This window comes from Saccopteryx bilineata, chromosome 1, assembly GCF_036850765.1.
Source record: "Saccopteryx bilineata isolate mSacBil1 chromosome 1, mSacBil1_pri_phased_curated, whole genome shotgun sequence".
NCBI classification, from domain to species: domain Eukaryota; kingdom Metazoa; phylum Chordata; class Mammalia; order Chiroptera; family Emballonuridae; genus Saccopteryx; species Saccopteryx bilineata.
The window spans coordinates 147,855,037-147,871,809 of record NC_089490.1 but is presented as its reverse complement, the minus strand read 5'-3'; positions in this window follow the sequence as shown (position 1 = coordinate 147,871,809).

Here is a 16,773-nt window from a genome sequence, read left to right as displayed (position 1 = left end):
CTTCAAGTGCATTCTTTATTTCTCATATTGTATTTGTCATGTTTTACTGGTTCTTTGTTTATTATTTCAATGTCCTTTTTAATGCTTCCTATTTCTTTATTTAGGTGCTCATTATGTCCATCCATTGTTGCTCTAAGATCCTTGAGCATCTTAAAAATCATTGTTTTAAGCTCTGCATCTGGTATTTTGGTTACTTCCATTTCCTTCAGTTCTTTTTCTGGGGATTTCTTTTGTTGATTCATTTGGGTTGCATTTGTCTGTCTCCCCATTTTGTCTGTGTATTAGGTAGTGTTGTCTGACTTTGAAATTCTTGTGTGGTCTTTATGAAGTAGATGGGATCAGTGGTTACTGTCCTCTAGTCCACTTGTTTTCTTTGTTCTAGGATTCTTTGTGAGGGTACTATTTTTTCTCTTGTTGTATGTGAGTATTATATGCACTTGGTCTTTTGTTAGGTACAGTTATCCCTTTAGGCTGACTGTCTCTAAAGATCAACCTTGATTATGTGTATTAAACACTGTGCAATTTCTGTCCTTTTGGGCATATTTATTCTCCACAGTGTCTGGTGCTTGCTAGACTACACTTCTGGATGTGCTGTTTGTGTAGGTTGTTGAGTCTAGGGTTAGTGCTGTCTGCCACCCAGTTCCAGTAGTGTTGGCTCTAGTTCTTGCTGGGTTAGTGTCAGCTGTTGTTTATAACATTCTGTGGGTTATCAGTTTTAAGCTACTGCACTTTTCATTGTTTGTGTCTGTGTTTTTTGTGTCTGGGTACTGTGGGAAGGGCCAACCTTTGTATAAGGATAAACTTTCTCCTGCTTAGAGATGACAACAGCTCCATAAAAACCTTGAGTTCTTTAATATTTGTCTTCACTTTTCAGCTGCTCCTCCTCACCTTGCAGCTGCTTGGTCTTCCCACAGAGTCTTCTGTAGTAAGACTGTTGTGTGGGCTCAGATTGACCTCACCCAACCAACCGTTCTACAGGTTGTATGCTTGGTGGCTTAGGACAGCTGAGATTATGAATACAATGTTTGTGGAACCCCCTACTTCAGGAGTCTCTTGGTCAGGAGCTCAGTACAGGGAATGTGGCCCTACTCCAGAGATTAATCTTTTAACCACTGCTGGATACTAAAATTATATTTCTCCCCAACAAGGTGAGCAGCAGGTTCACAACATATGTGGCTGACAGTTCCCACTGCAGAAGTTCTTTCAGCTGTTGAGACCCCGATCTCAGGGAGAAAGACTAAGAGAGTCCTCTCCTGGGGCTGACTCTGCCCCTCCCAAAAGTGGCTAAGCCCGTTGACCAGATACAACAGTAGACTCAGAGGGACCCACACATTAAATGGCCATGCTCCAAGCCTCTCTCCCTCCCCCCCTATGGAATCTAGCATATCAGGACAGAATATCCAGTGCCTAGGCTGGCTTATGATGAAGCTCCACTCTATCCAATGCATATAAGCTTCTCTGGTGGTGCTGATCACAGAGAGTGGAACTCATCACAGCTAGGCCCAGTGTGAGGAGCTTTTCTTTTGCATCCCATTCTAGCAAGGATTGTTAGGTTCTGAACCGATGCTTTCCACAGCTGGCCCCTGTATATGCCAGCCCTGGGCCTCTGATGCAGGAACCCAGCATATACCAGTGGGGAACACTGCCCATGACTGGCCCTTAGCAACCTTCTTGGAGCTACAAGCAATCCAGAGTTTGTGGTTGCTTCTGCTGAGCCCAGGTGTACATAGAAATACCAAGCTGCACTCCTTGGCTGGCTTTTACCCACTCTGGTTCTGGGAGAAAGTTTGCTCAAATGGCAAGTTTCCTTGTGTCTAACCTCCTGCAGCCTCTCTGCTGGCTGCTTGTTGGACTCAGCCACTGAAAAAAAACTCTTCTAAAGTTTAGAGCCTGTGCCAATTCAGTGATTAGAAAGGGTGGTGGGTGTGACTCCATCATCAGTCCCAGGTGTCAGTTTTTCCAGACTGTTTTCACAGACCTCAGTTGGATGAGGCCTGAGCAATCTGGTAGCGGTGGCCTCTGAGATCCAGAGATATGGTCTTCTGGCCCACAGTTTCAACTGAGTCTCTTGTGTGATGGAAGCACTAGTAATAGACTCAGGAGAGTGGGGATGGTGCTCTGGTCCTGCCTTCTGCTTCCTAGGCTCTCAGAACAACCCATCACCATGATGGGTAGAACATACTCCCAAGGGTGGAGCACTTGCTTTTTACCCAGGCAGATGCCACTCAGAGGGTATTGCTCTACCCAGGAAAGGTGGCAACTACAGTACTAGAGAATGATTCAGCACCGCGGTTTTGGTAGCCCTCTCCCACTGTGTCTTTCCCTAGGCCTACAACTTTATACTCTCTTAATTCTTCAGCCACCTCTTGATACTCAAGTTTTATTTCTCCCAACAAGGTGAGCAGCAGGTTCAGACTGAGTGTGTCTGACAGTCCCCTCTGCAGTTCTTTCATCTGGTGAGACCCTGGTCTCAGAAAGGAAGACTGAGAGAGTCCTCTCAGGGGGCTGACTGTGCACCCCCAAAGGTGGCTAAACCCCTCAACCAAATCCAAAAATAGACTCCCAGAGACCCACACATTAAATGTCCATGCTTTAAGACTCTCTCCCTTCCTCCTGTGTTATCTAGCCCTGCAGGGCAGGATATCCAGCACCCATGCCAGCTGACTGTGAAGTTCCATCCTATCCAATGCACATGAGAAACTGTCCTAGTGATGATCACAGAGAGTGGAACTCAGCTCAGCTGGCCCAGGTGTGAGAAGCTTTTCTTTAGGATACCACATAAGCAAGGGTTTTTAGGTCCTGAACTGATGCTTTCTGCTGCTAGTCCCTAGATGTGCCAGCCCTGAGCCTCCCTGGCAGGAACCCAGTGCAGACCATTGGGAGACACTGCCCATAACTAGCCCTCAGCAACCTTCTTGGAGCTACAAGCAATCCTGAGTTTGTGGCTGCCTGTGCTGGTCACAGGTGCAGATGAAAATACCAAGCTGCACACTTAGGCTGGCTTTTTCCCACACTGAGCCTGCGGCAAGTTCTGCTTAAAAGGCCAAGTTTCCCTGAGTCTTACCACCTGCAGCCTCTGTCTGCTGGCTGCTTGTTGGGCTCAGCCACTAAAATATCTCTGCTAGAGTCTAGCACAGTCATGGCCAACATACAGCTTGCATGCCGGATCCAGCCGGTGTAATGAATTTATGTGGCCCGTGATTAAATTTTTAATATTCTCTGCATGATGCACTGTAGAAATGAAATAAGTGGTACTTTTGAATAGTTATACATAAACTACGATATCTAACCATTGTACAACAATAAAAGTTAAAATCTCAGCTACTCAGAAGTCGAAGCGTCTTTGATTATTGGATATCGATATATTTAAGAAGATAGTGATACGTGGAAAAGATTTCCGAGTGTGACTAATCTAGGTTTAACTTTCAATAATTGGTCAAATGGATCCACAATACTTCTTTATTTTTTTTTAATTTTATTATAAAGACTTAGAACTTTTGTACTCATTTGTACTAGATATGAACTGTTTGACATTTAGCATTGATGTGAAACCCACATTCTTTAAAGCGGAGTTTGCCAGTGCACACCCAAGGTCAAACAATTCATTATTTTTGTGTTCAAGTGTGCTGAATCAAGTGGCACTGTAGCATAAACAATAGCTGCAGTTGATAACTGAAATCATGTCCAGGCTGTTTGTAAAACAAAATAATTGTTTTATTTGTGATATAACCCCTTCAAGCTCATTCTATTAATTAAATATTGTTTTGATTGATTGTGATAGAGTTTGGATATTTATATGGTATGTAATTATATTTTTATTAATTTATTGTACTAAATTAGTTACATTTATTCATACACAAATTACATAATAAAAATTTGTTAACTTAAACAAATCATTTTTCTATTTAACATTTTTTAATTTTAAAGTTTCATCCGGCCCGTGAAAAAAGTTCTTTCTAATCTGGCCCAGGGGAAAAACTTTTGGCCATGCCTGGTCTAGCACCTGTAGCAATTCTGGGGTTAGGAAGGGTAGTGTGTGTGGCTCTATACCTTGTCCCCAGGTGTCAGTCTGTCCAAACTTTCTTTGCAGACCTCAATAGGGTGGGGCCCCAGGATTCCAGGGGTATAGACTCTAAGACCCAGAGGTGTGGTCTACCCCCTGTATGGATAGTTTATCCTAAGCCTCCCATGAGGTAAAAGCACTAGTCCTATAGTCGGGAGGTTGTAGGGGATTGCATTGGTCTCAATACCAAAAAACTGAGCCACTGCTGTGCACCCTATTTCCTGGCCTCTTAGAACTACCCATCACCATGACAGGTAGGAGAGACTCCCAAGGTTGGAGCAGTTGCTTTTTCCCAGACTGATGCAACACAAAAGAAATGCTCCATCCAAGAAAGATGGTGACTGCAGTATTGGAGAATGACTCAGCACAGGGTTTCTGGTGGCCATCTCCCACAGTGTCTCTCCCTGGGCCTCCAACTTTATACTTTCTTTATGAGACTCCAGCCTTCTCAGCCCTACCTTCACCAGAGTCCTGGGTAAGAGACTGTAAATTGGATTTTCTGAATGGGCCCTTTAAGACAGAGCCTGCATCTCAGAAAGCTCAGACTCTTTCTAACAGACAGAAACTGCTCTTTTCACTACCAAATGCTTTCTGGGCAACTCTTCTCGGCTCTGGGGTTCTAGGATGGGGATTCATGCCTGGGGTTGAGCAACCACATCTCTCAGGGTTGCCCTCCCTATGGTGAGAGTCTTTATGAACCCACTTCCACTGCTTGCTCCTGGGCGCAGGCAGCCCTTTCCATTTCTCCTTTCTTCCTACCAGTCTCAGTGTGGCTTCTTCTATGATCCTTTGCTATAGAGTCATTTTTCTTCAAAAAATGGTTTTTCAAGATAAGATTGTTCTTAAATTAGGTTGTAATCCAACTTGGTCTTGGGAGGTGGCAGTTGGAATGTTTGCCTACTCCATCACCATTCTGGACCCTCACATTTTTGTCATTTGTAAGGCCAATCCCAGGTGAAATAGAGACCAGGCAGAAAAAAGCCCTTAACTAAGTGTGTGCATCATCTAGGCCCTTCCTGAGCCTAAAACGAACAGGAGAAAAATGCAGATATCTAGAAAGATAAACCACTGGCTGAATACATGAGCTTCCAGTGAGAGGCAGTGCAGCCATCAGTGTGCGTCAGATGATGCCTGACCTCTCTGATGGGAAAACATGCACTGTATACACTAGCAAGAAAGCACTGCCTCTATCTGATTTCCAGGCTTCTCATTTGGTGGTTACCAGTACTGCAAACACCAGGAGAATGCAAAGGCCCCAAGAGATCTTCCTAAGAGAATGGTGAAAGTCCCCTTGTCTGAGACATTTGTGTGCAGGCCCTCTCACAGTTCATCCCACAGGTGTACACCTTCACCTGGCAGTGCTTATGGTAGGGGGAGACCCCACAGAAGTTCTTGTACAATTTTTCAATGATGCATTTTCAAGAATACCAATCAAAGCACTGATAAAACAGGTGGAAATTGAAAGAAAATAAACATTCATGGAGAGAGAATGGAATCTACTGGCCCTGGTCCACATGAACGAGGGAAGCTGAACAGCTGCTAAGGTATATGCTAAAGGGTTTCTACATACCGACAGAAAAGAAGTCTGTTTTCCCTCATGTGAGAGTCATGGACCAACTCTCTGCATTTGGTATCCCATCTGTTAGACTACAGATATATGTTTCCAACAGGCACATATACATATGTTAAAATGGCATAATACTAGGGTGACATCAGAAAAATGGCACTGTGAGGAGTGCTCTCAATATCTCTCCTCAGAATTTCAACAAGTTCTACAACTAGAGACAGAAAAATCAATCCCTGGAGCGTCTGTAAGTCCCACACACTGAACAAAAAGGTATGATTGGGTGAAAAGGTGGCTAAATATATAATCAACCCTGAAAGAAATAAGACAGAGAACAAAACACTCTGGCTTCCTCACTAACCTGAGCAAGAACTGTTTTACTTGGAATTGATAGAAAGTGAGGGCTGGGGGCGTGGAAAGAGCTGGGCTGGGGCACAGACGTTTAAGCCAAGGAAAGAGTGTGCCCATGGCAACTCAGCCCATGTAAGCTAATGCCGACGCCAGACCCAGCAAAGGTGAGCGAGTGGCAGCCTCCATTACCCCAATATCCTGGTTGGCGAGTGTGGACAGTGTGCAGGAGGTTCCTCCTAGCACCTTGGGTGTGGGCACCTGTGTTCTCAGACAGAGGGGCAGGCTCAGAGACTTTTGCATGGGCTGCAACCAGAGTCTCGGTGTAATTCCTGCTCCCCCAACAACAGTGCAGTGAGGAGTGTGCAGAAGCGAACTTTCCTATGCCCAGACTTCTCTGGGTGGGCGGGGTGCCTCTGCCAGGCATTCAGGCTAACATCCCAGGGAAGAGAAAAAATATGGAAGTGCTAGGGTGAGGGGCTTGCATGCAGCTTGCAGACAGTCTCTGGAGCAGATCTGTGGATCCAATCACTGAAATTAACTTAACCCACAGTCTGATCACCAGCCAACTGTATTACATGGCTTTGGTTGACAAGGTCTTCTCTCTCATTTCAGTGACCTAAGACAAGAGACCTGATATTTTTTAGTGCCTCTTGCTCTGCATGTAGGGGTGGGGGCAACTTCCTGTCAGCCAATACAGGGTGAAAAACACATTCATATGGAACAAATCTCAGAGAACACTGCAGAAGTTGCACAAGCTAGGCTGTAGGCTTTTTAATAAGGAAGAAGCCTGCAGAAAGCAATTCCATGGAAGGCTAAGGCAAATTTAACTAGATATACCTGGGGGACCTTAGAAAGGAGCCTAAACAGAAGTCAACATGCCTCCCCACCTGCTTAAGCTGGTGGCTCTGATTGGCAGAGCTTTCATAATCAGGACTGTGCACTAAAGGATGGACTTGGCAGCTTTTAAGACCTCCTGTTCTACGGCTCAAAAAGGAGAAATGCACCCCCATGTTTGTGGCAGCATTGTTCACAATAGCGAAGATCTGGAAACAGCCCAAGTGTCCGTCAGAGGACAAGTGGATTAAAAAGCTTTGGTACATATATACTATGGAATACTACTCAGCCATAAGAAATGATGACATAGGATCTTTTACAATAACATGGATGGACCTTGATAACATTATACGGAGTGAAATAACTAAATCAGAAAAAAAAACTAAGAACTATATGAATCCATACATAGAAGGGACATAAAAATGAGACTCAGAGACATGAACAAGAATGTGATAGCAACAGGGGTGGGGGGTGGGGGAAGGGGGGTTGTGGTGAAGAAGGAGAGAGGGGTTGGGGGAGGGGAGGGGCACAAAGAAAACCAGATAGAAGGTGACAGAAGACAATTTAACTTTGGGGGAGTGGTATACAGCACAATCAAATGTCAAAATAATCTAGAGATGTTTTCTCTCAACATATGTACCCTGATTTATCAATGTCACTGCATTAAATTTAATAAATAAATTAAAAAAAGACCTCCTGTTCTTGCAGGCAGTGACTAGAGCATCTTCTTCCCAGCCAATACAGGTTACAAAGTGCAAAAAGCCTGGGGAGAGTGGTCCCACAGAGTGCTGAGGCATATTAGACATACCTGGAGGCTCATAGAAAGACAACTTGAGAGCAACTGGCTCCCAGCCCTGCTTGACTATGCTGGTGGCTCTGACTGACAGAGCCTTACCCAGAACCCTGTGCTGAGTGGGGATAGAGTGGAAATTTGCCAGCTCTTTGAGCCTCTTACTTTCCAGGCAGTGGCAGGGGCAATCTCATAGCTGGATCACCAGGCTGCTAATTCAGGAAGGAGAGACTAGGAGAGAGGCTCTGGGAAAACAGACTCTTCCATTGTTGGAGCCTGCAAATGCTAACAAGCCCTGACTACCAATGAGACTGAGGCCTAGTATATGACATCACCATAGTGACACATCAACTACAAATTTCTACCTAAGCATGACACAGGGGTAGAGCCTGGGGTACAGTGCCACCAACCAGGAAGAAGGAGAAGAAAGAAAAAGAAAGAAGATAACTTCTCAAAATCAAGAATAATCTACAGTCTTTATAACTTTTTCCACTTTTTTTTGTTTCTTTCATTTTCTTATCTTTATTTTTTTCTTTTTTCACCTTGGTCCTTTTATCCTCTGCTTGTCTTATTCTTTTCTCTTCATCTTGAACTACATTACTCATAAGTGTTACATTTTCTTTTTTTTTCTTTTCTTTTTTTTTCTCTTTATGAGGGTTATACTCCAAAACCCTTAACTCTCTCCTTTTCTTTTCTTCTTTTTCTTTCTTTATTTTCTCCCTCTCTCTTAGTTTCTTCTTTTCTCTTTACTTTTCCTCTCATTCAATCCTCACTCATGAACAAATTATTTTATTTTATATTCAAAATTTTTTTGGCATTTTGTATTTTTTGGCATTTGTATTTTTTTGGCATTTGGCTTTTTAACTTCGCTCTTTAACTCATTAGCATTCACCCAACCCCAGATCTCCATTCTATGTAGTTTTTGTTCCACTTAATAAAATAGTATTTTTTTCTTCTTATCTTTTTCACTGTATCTCTCATTAGACCATCATTTAAAAGCAAATTATTTCATTCTTGATCCAATTTTTTCCTTCTTTGCATTTTGTGGGTCCCTACCTCATTTTTTGCCCCTTGTCACTTCTCCCCAACTTGGGATCTCTGTTCTAGGTAGTTTTTGTTCCATTTAGCACAATATAATTCTCAGGTTTTCACGGTATTTTCTCAAAAAAATTTTTTAGCCCTGGCCAGTTGGTTTAGTGGTAGAGCATCGGCCTGGCGTGTAGGAGTCCCAGGTTTGATTCCCGGCCAGGGCACACAGAAGCACCCATCTGCTTGTCCACCCCTCCCCCTCTCCTTCCTCTCTGTCTCTCTTTTCCCCCCCCACAGCCAAGGCTCCACTGGAGCAAAGTTGGCCTGGGCACTGAGGATGGCACCATGACTTTTGCCTCAGGTGCTAGAATGGATCTGGTCACAACAGAGCAGCGCCCCAGATGGGCAGAGCATCGCTCCCTGGTGGGCATGCTGGGTGGATTCTGGTTTGGCATGTGCGGGAGTTTGTCTGACTGCTTCCCCATTTCCAACTTCAAAAAAATATTAAAAAAATTTTTTTAATTATTTTTTATTGTCTATTTTTTTACTTTTTATTCTTTATTGATTCTCATTAGTGTTATTAACAAAAACACAATCAGATGCCATTAAGGAAAAGAAAATTGAATATCATGGATACAAAAGACAGAGATGTAGCACAGATAGATAAGGAAAATCTATAGAAAAAAATTTAATAGATTGGAAATCTTGAAGTTAAATGACAGAAAATTTAAATAGGAATCCTAAAAATACTCAGAGATATACAAGAAAACACAGAAAGGCAATTAAGGGAGCTTAAAAAACAAGTCAATGAACACAAAGAATATATTACCAAGAAAATTGAGACTATGAAAACAAATCAAACAGAGATGAAAAACTTAATTCATGAACTGAAAAATGAGGTAACAAGCTTAGCTAATAAAACAGGCCAGATAGAAGAGAAGATTAGTGACATAGAAGACAGGCAACTTGAGGAACAACAGAAAGAAGAAAAGAGAGACTCAAGAATTAAAACAAAAAAAGAAAGCCCTACAAGAATTGTCTGACTCCATCAAAAAGAGTAACATAAGAATAATAGGTATATCAGAAAAAGAAGAGAGAGAAAATGAAATGGAGAACATATTCAAACAGATAATAGGTGAGAACTTCCCAAGCTTGTGGAAAGAACTAAAGCCTCAAAATCAAGAAGCAAACAGAACAACGAGTTATCTTAACACCAACAAACCTACTCCAAGGCACATCATAATAAAATTGGCACAAAGCAATGACAAAGAAAAAATTCTCAGGGCAGCCAGGGAAAAGAAGAATACAACATATAAAGAAAGGCCTGTTAGATTAACATCAGATTTCTCAGCAGAAACTTTACAAACTTGAAAAGAGTAGACCCCAATATTTAAAGTTCTGAAAGAGAGGAATTTTCAGCCAAGAATACTATACCCACCAAAGCTATCCTTCAGCCTGCCCAGGTGGTGACACAGTGGAAAGAGTGTCAAACTGGGATGCAGAGGACACAGTTTGAGACTCTGAGGTCAACAGCTTGAGTGTAGGTTCATCTGGTTTGAGCAAAAATCTCACCAGCTTGGACCTAAATTGCTTGCTTGAGCAAGGGGTTACTTGGTCTGCTGAAGGCCTGCGGTCAAGGTACATATGAGAAAGCATTCAATGAACAACTAAGGTCTTGCAACAAAAAACTAATGATTGATGCTTCTCATCTCTATCTGTTTCTGTCTGTCTACCCCTGTCTAACCACCTTTCTGACTCTATCTGTCCCTGTAAAAAAAAACAAAAAGCTATTCTTCAAATATGAAGGAGAAATAAAAACATTCACAAATACAAAAAAAAAATAAGAAAATTTATCAATAAAAACTCCCACTTCAGGAAATACTAAAGGAGGGTTTCCAACCAGATATAGAGAACAAAACAAAACTACAAGTAAAAGCTCTGCCAAGAACACAATAAAACCAAATTTAAACTGTGATAACAAAAACAGAAAAAGGAAGAGGATGAAGATTAACAGTAGCAAAGGATGATAGAGTAAAAAAGCATTCATAAGATAGTGTACTACAATGGACATGGTAGGTAACCTTTCCATTACTTAATGGTAACCACCCCTAAAAAAAACCCACTACAAAAGCACATGACCTGAAAAAGTAAGTAACAGAGGAAAGAACTATGGATTACAACAAAACAAAAACAAATGATAGTAAAACAAAGGAGAAAAATCAAACAAGATACAAAACTAACAGAAAGCAATATATAAAATGGCAATAGGAAACCCTCAAGTGTCAATAATTAAACTAAATGTAAATGAATTGAACTCATCAATAAAAAGACACAGAGTAGAAGAATGGATTAGAAAAGAAAATCCAACTGTATGCTGCATACAAGAAACACATCTAAGCAACAAGCATAAAAACAAATTCAAAGAGAAAGGCTGGAGAACAATAGTCCAAGAATATAACACTCCAAAAAAAACAGGTGTAGCGAGAAGATGGCAGTAAAGTAGGCGGACGCACAGATGCCCAGCTCTCACCACCAAACTAGAATATAAATCAATTTAGTAAAAATCAGCATGAAAAACCAACTCTAGACTACAAGAGCAGCTCTCAAAAACCAAGGAGCAAAAAAGAAGCCACAAAAAACCTGGTAGGGAGTGCCTGAATCTCCCCTGCTTACAGGAATGGAGGGGAGGGGGAGGTTGAGAGCCCAGAGGGGATCTCACCCCAGGGAAAAGAGTAGAAAATACTGCTCACAGCCACTTGCCTGATGACCAGGGAGCGAGGTGTGTTGAAAAGACCAGCTTATCTACCAAGTAGAAAGGACAGAGAGAGGGACAGACTGTGAGGGGCTAAGGAATGCAGAAGATGAACTAAAAAACCTGACTCATCCATGCTAGAGGTGGCCATAGCTGGGGAAGGGACTGAACCTTCCACAAAACAGTACTGAATTGCTTCCAGATCAGAGATCTCTGGACATCTATCCAGCTCCAATCAGTGCAACAAGACACAGCTGAAAACAAGAAGTGGGGAGGAGGGGCAGGAACTCAGGTCTCCATGGAGATCTGAGATACACCTCCCCCTACTGAAGCTGAGAAAACACCCTGCCCCCAGAGAGATTAGTTGGCAGAAGAGGCCTTCAGTGTCTGAGGTTACACCCATCGCATTCCTGGATACAGTTTGAAGGAAGCCCCCTGCTGAGATCAGTAAACAAGACTATCACCTGTTAAGAAAACAAACAAATCAAGACTTCAAAGCTGCCCAAATCTGAAAGTGGATTACAAATAATAGCTGATACCAACCCAAGAAGACCTAGAAATAACACAACTGAAAACTGGAGGCAGACAACACCAAGCCTAGACTAAACCAATTCTACAAATAAAACACCCAAACACAATGAGAAGACAACAAAGTGCAATCCAAATAAAACCACAAGAGACACCTTCGAGAGATGAACTGAGTGATATGGAAATAATCAAACTTCCAGATGCGGAGTTAAAAATAATGATTGTAAGGATGCTTAGGGATCTTAGAACAACAATGGATGGTCATTATGAACACCTAAATAAAGAAACAGCAAGTATAAAAAAGAATCAGTCGGAGATGACAAATACAATATCAGAAATAAAGACCAAAATGGAAGAAATTAAAAACAAGATAGATAGAGCTGAGGATCAAATCAGCAAGTTGGAGGTAAACTGGAATGAATGCATGAAAGCAGAGCAGAGAAAAGAAAAGAGACTCAAAAAGTCTGAGAAAACTCTTAGAGAACGCTGTGACAACATGAAGAGAAATAACATCTGCATCATAGGGGTTCCTGAAGAAGAAGAAAAAGAAAAAGGGATAGAGACTTTGTTCAATCATATAATAGCTGAAAAATTCCCTAAATTAATGCAGGAGAAACTCTCACAAGTTCAAGAAGCACAAAGGACTCCATTAAAGAGAAACCCAAAAAAACCTACACCAAGAAACATCATAAATAAAATACCAAAGCTAAGTGATAAAGAGAAAATATTAAAAGCTGCAAGAGAAAAAAAAGCTATCACCTACAAAGGAGGCCCCATAAGGATGACATCCGACTTCTCAACAGAAACACTTGAGGCCAGAAGGGAATGGCAAGAAATATTCAAAATAATGCAGAACAAGCACCTACAATTAAAACTACTTTATCCAGTAAGGCTATCATTTAAAATTGAAAAAGAAATAAAAAGCTTCCCAGACAAAAAACAACTCAAGGAATTTATTACAACCAAACCAATGCTGCAGGAAATCTTAAGGGGCCTGTTGTAAACAGATCAAAGTGGGAAAATATATAGCAAAAAGGGAATACAGCTTTAGAGAATAAAATGGCAATAAACAACTACATATCAATAATAACCATAAATGTAAATGGGATAAATGATCCAATCAAAAGACATAGGGTAGCTGTATGGATAAGAAAACAGGACGTGGCCCTGGCTAGTTGGCTCAGCGATAGAGCATCGGCCTGGCATGCGGGAGACACGGGTTCGATTCCCGGCCAGGGCACATAGGAGAAGCGCTCATTTGCTTCTCCACCCCCCCCTTCCTCTCTGTCTCTCTCTTCCCCTCCTGCAGCCAAGGCTCCATTGGAGCAAAGATGGCCCGGGCACTGGGGTTGGCTCCTTGGCCTCTGCCCCAGGCACTAGAGTGGCTCTGGTCGTGGCAGAGCAGAGCATCGCCCCCTGGTGGGCAGAGCGTCACCCCTGGTGGGCGTGCCGGGTGGATCCCGGTCGGGCGCATGCGGGAGTCTGTCTGACTGTCTCTCCCCGTTTCCAGCTTCTGAAAAATACAAAAAGAAAAAACAAACAAACAAAAAACAAACAAACAAACAAAAAAAACGATGCGTACATATGCTGTCTACAAGAGACAAACCTTAGAACAAAAGATACACATAGATTGAAGGTAAAAGGATGAAAAAAACATTTCATGCGAATGAAAATGAAAAAAAAGCTGGGGTAGCAATACATATCTCAGACAAATTGGACTTTTAAACAAAGGATATGGTAAGAGATAAAGAAGGCCACTACATAATGATAAAAGGAGTAATCCAACAGGAAGATATAACTATTATAAATATCTATGCACCTAATATAGGAGCACCCAAATATATAAAGCAGGCTTTGATGGATTTAAAGGGTGAGATCAACAGCAATACTATAATAGTAGGAGATTTCAACACTCCACTAACATCACTAGATAGATCCTCAAGAAAGAAAATTAACAAAGAAACAGCAGACTTATTGGACACACTAAATCAACTTGATTTAATAGATATCTTCAGAACCTTTCACCCTAAAGCAGCAGAATATACATTCTTTTCAAGTGCTCATGGTACATTCTCTAGGATAGACCACATGTTACGGCACAAAAGTGGTCTCAACAAATTTAAGAAGATTGAAATCATATCAAGCACTTTCTCTGATCACAATGGCATGAAACTAGTAATAAACCACAACAGAAAAGCTCAAAAACTCTCAAACACAAGGAAACTAAATAGCAGGTTGTTAAATAATGAATGGATAAAAATTAGATCAAAGAAGAAATAAAAAAATTTCTAGAAACAAATGACAATGAGCATACAACAACTCAAAATTTATGGGACACAGCAAAAGTAGTACTGAGAGGGAAGTTCATAGCACTACAGGCATACTTTAAGAAGCTAGAAAAAGCTCAAATAAACAACTTAACCCTGAATTTAAAGGAATTAGAAAAAGAACAGCAAGTAAAGCCCAGAGCTAGTAGAAGGAAGGAAATAATAAAGATCAGAGCAGAAATAAATGACATAGAGGATAAAGAAACAATACAGAGGATCAAAGAAACCAGGAGCTGGTTCTTTGAAAAGGTAACAAAATCGATGAACCTTTAACGAGACTCACCAAGAAAAAAAAAGAGAGGAGTCAAATAAATAAAATTAGAAACAAGAGTGGAGAAATAACAACTGACACAACAGAAATACAAAACATTGTAAGAAAATACTATGAAGAACTATATGCCAAAAAGCTAAACAACCTAGATGAAATGGACAAATTCCTTGAAACATACAATGTTCCAAAAATCAATCTGGAAGAATCAGAAAACTTAAACAGACCGATTACACCAAATGAGATCGAAACAGTTATCAAAAAACTCCCAAGAAAGAAAAGTCTGGGGCCTGATGGCTTCACAACTGAATTCTACCAAATATTTAAAGAAGAATTCCTATGCTTCTCAAACTATTTCAAAAAATTCAAGAGGAAGGAAGACTTCCAAACTCCTTTTATGAGGCGAGCATAATTCTGATTCCAAAACCAGGCAAAGACAACACAAAGAAAGAAAATTATAGGCCAGTATCTCTTATGAATATAGATGCTAAAATCCTCAACAAAATATTAGCCAACCGGATCCAACAATATATGAAAAAAATCATACACCATAATCAAGTGGGATTTATTCTGGGAAGGCAAGGCTGGTACAATATTCATAAATCAATCAATGTGATTCATCACATAAACAAAAAGAAGGAGAAAAACCATATGATAATTTCAATAGATGCAGAAAAAGCATTTGATAAAATCTAGCACCCATTCATGATCAAAACTCTCAGCAAAGTGGGAATACAGGGAACATACCTCAACATGATAAAAGCCATCTATGACAAACCCACAGCCAACATCATACTCAATGGGCAAAAATTAAAAGCAATCCCCTTAAGATCAGGAAAAAAGCAGGGGTGCCCCCTTTCACCACTCTTATTTAACAGAGTCCTGGAAGTCCTAGCCACAGCAATCAGACAAGAAAAAATAAAAGGCATTCAAGTTGGAAAAGAAGAAGTAAATCTATCATTATTTGCAGATGATATGATATTGTATATAGAAAACCCTAAAGTCTCAGTCAAAAAACTACTGGACCTAATAAATGAATTCAGCAAAGTGGCAGGATACAAAATCAATACTCAGAAATCAGAGGCATTTTTATATGCCAACAATGAACAGTCAGAAAGAGAAATTAAGGAAACAATCCCCTTCACAATTACAACCAAAAAATAAAGTACCTAGGAGTAAACTTAACCAAGGAGACTAAAGACTTGTACTCAGAAAATTACAAAGCATTGATAGAAGAAATCAAGGAAGATACAAAGAAGTGGAAGCATATACCATGCTCATGGTTAAGAAGAATAAACATCATTGAAATGTCTATATTACCCAAAGGAATTTATAAATTCAATGCAATACCAATTATAATATCAATGACATACTTTAAAAATATAGATCACATATTCCAAAAATTTATATGCAACAAAAAAGAACATGAATAGCCTCAGCAATCTTCAAAAAGAAGAATAAAGTGGGAGGTATCACACTTCCTGATATCAAGTTATACTACAAGGCCATTGTACTCAAAACAGCCTGGTACTGGCATAACAACAGGCATATAGATCAATGGAACAGAACAGAGAATCCAGAAATAAACAAACCCACAGCTCTATGCACAACTGATATTTGGCAAAGGAGGTAAGGAAATACAATGGAGTAAAGACAGCCTCTTTAACAAATGATGTTGGGAAAATTGGACAGATACCTGCAAAAAAAAATGAAACTAGATCACTAGCTTACACCACTCACAAAAATAAACTCAAAATGGATAAAAGACTTAAATGTAGTCTGTGAAACCATAAGCATATTAGAAGAAAACATAGGCAGTAAGCTCTCCAACATCTCTTGGAGCAATATATTTGCTGATTTATCTCCATGGGAAAGTGAAATAAAAGGATAAACAAATGGGACTATGTCAAACTAAAAAGCTTTTGCACAGCTAAAGACAACAAGAACAGAATAAAAGGACAAACTACACAATGGGAGAACATATTTGACAATACGTCTGATAAGGGGTTAATAACCAAAATTTATAAAGAACTTGTAAATTTCAACACCAGAAAGACAAACAATCCAATCAAAAAATGAATAAACACTTCTCCAAAGAGGACATACAGATGGCCAATAGGCATATGAAAAAATACTCAACATCACTAATCATTAGAGAAATGCAAATTAAAACCACAATGAGATATCATCTCACACCAGCCAGAATGGCGCTTATCAACAAAACAACACAGAATAAGTGCTGGCGAGAATGTGGAGAAAAGGGAACC